At 41.1% G+C, this 2,065-nt stretch overlaps 1 pseudogene; it reads right to left on the reverse strand.

The window, feature by feature from the left end:
- Nucleotides 1–1,302: 1,302 nt before the first annotated feature.
- Nucleotides 1,303–1,476, reverse strand: LOC127492893 (U2 spliceosomal RNA; annotated as a pseudogene).
- Between the last annotated feature and the right edge of the window lie 589 nt (nt 1,477–2,065).

Raw genomic sequence — 2,065 nt, forward strand, 5'->3', positions numbered from 1 at the left:
AATGAATGTTCAAACTGCATTTTTGATTCAGACTGGAAAGGAAATGCAAATGAGTAAGAAACCATGATTTTTTTTCCTTAAATTGAACAAGCAAATGATTGACTTGCAGACAAGAAAAACAAAACACTGGCAGATATCTGTATCTACCAATTTATTTGGGTGGGCTACAACAATTTTTAAGTAAACATAGTAAATAGAAGGAATACTGTCTGTGTAAGTGAGATGCAAAAAAATAAATAGAAATAAATTGTTTATTTCTGCTAGAGACCAAAGTGTTGCATTACGAACATTCAAGCCTGAGGACTCATAAAACCCTGTTGGACTACACTCTGTTATTTCTAATTTAGGAGTAGCGATCTCAGTCCTGGTTTTGTCAGCCACAAGGGTTTTAATTTCACCCCCAGAAGTATCATGAAATTCTTCCCTAACTTCTCAAAACAAACTGCTTTAATTCACTACTTTATTCTTTTTTCTTTTCTTTTCTTTTCTTTTTTTGTATTAGATTTAAAAAGATTTATTAGAGTCAAAGACCTCCAGCCAGAGCAGCACGGAGGGGGGCTTCCAAGAGAGAAAAAACGCAAAGAAACTCATAGCACTGAGTTCTTTTTTAAAAAAAAAGTTTTCTTTATTTGAAAGTCAGAGTTACACAGAGGGAGAGAGGGAGAGAGAGAGAGAGAGAGAGAGAGAGAGAGATAAGTCTTCCATCTGTTGGTTCACTTCCCAATTGACCTCAACGGCCGGAGCTTCTTCCAGGTCTCCCATGCGGGTGCTGAAGCCCTAGGACTTGGGCCATTTTCTACTGCTTTCCCAGGCCACAGCAGAGAGCTGGATTGGAAGAGGAGCAGCTGGGACTAGAACTGGCGCCCATATGGAATGCTGGCACCGGCACCGCAGGCAGCGGCTTTACCCCCATGCCACAGTGCCGGCCCCGATATTGGGGTTTTTTAAGTACAATTTCGAAGGGGGAAAAAAAAAGCTTGACAATCAGGTCGGCATTCAGTTGCCAAGCGAGGACAAAACTCATCCAAAGACCTGATTTACAATTCTCCATCCTGTCTGGTGAGCTCATGATCAAAAACCATAATCATCCAGAAGGGTGGAATAGATAACTTGTTTTCATAGTAAGCTGCGAGCTCAGGAGGAATGCCCTTGCTATTCTCATGCTAAATTTGGTACTTTATTCTAAAACCAAGGTGGTAATGGAGAAGGAGTGTTTTGAAATCAAAGAATGATATTTCTACAAAAAAAAGTTTACAATTTTCTCTTGTCTAGACAGATAGTTGTCTGAAAATTCCACAGTCTCAAAACCTAGAAATATACTGCAGAAAGGTAAAACAGAAAATCCTCGAGACTTTTTTCTTCTCATTCTTTTTGTTTGTTTGTTTGTTTTTTGTCCTCGGATAGAGGACGCATCAGATATTAAACTGATAAGAACAGATACTACACTTGATCTTAGCCAAAAGGCCGAGAAGCACTCTCTTCTCATTCTTGTAGGGCTGCGACTTGGGGTTGAGTATTTTCTTACGCATAGCACAAAAGATGTAAGTCATACTTGACAAGGGAAGTCAAGTTTGTTTGGACTGGCACAAAGCAAATAGTTTTGCTTCATAGATCTACTTTAAATAATTGAAAACATCACTCTGATGGCCAAAAACAGCTACTGCTTTTGTAGAGTGAGAAATTAGAGTTCCTAGGTCTGCTCTATCCCGTTTTTGTCCACCTCCGCTTTTCTGTCCTCTTAAGGGGATTCACCTGCCTACTTTGCACCTTCATGGGCCCCTCCCTCAGGTTCCTTCACAGCTGGTCTTGAATCCAACTGTGCTAGACAGAGCTCATAGTAACCTGGTTCCTGTCTAAGCCTCTCCAGAGCAGCACGACCACTGGTGGCCTCTGATTATGATTGCGTTGGTCTAGTTCAAACTCCGATCCAAACCCCAGGGCTGGGATGCTACCCAACTCCGACTTAGGCACAGTGCTGGAAACCTTCTGCTCTTTTTGCCGATGTTGAACATTTGTGGACATTTGTTCAGTGTCTTGATCCTAACAGAGAAGTGCTTTATGATTG

The sequence above is a fragment of the Oryctolagus cuniculus genome, chromosome 14 (genome assembly GCF_964237555.1).
Source record: "Oryctolagus cuniculus chromosome 14, mOryCun1.1, whole genome shotgun sequence".
NCBI classification, from domain to species: Eukaryota; Metazoa; Chordata; class Mammalia; order Lagomorpha; family Leporidae; genus Oryctolagus; species Oryctolagus cuniculus.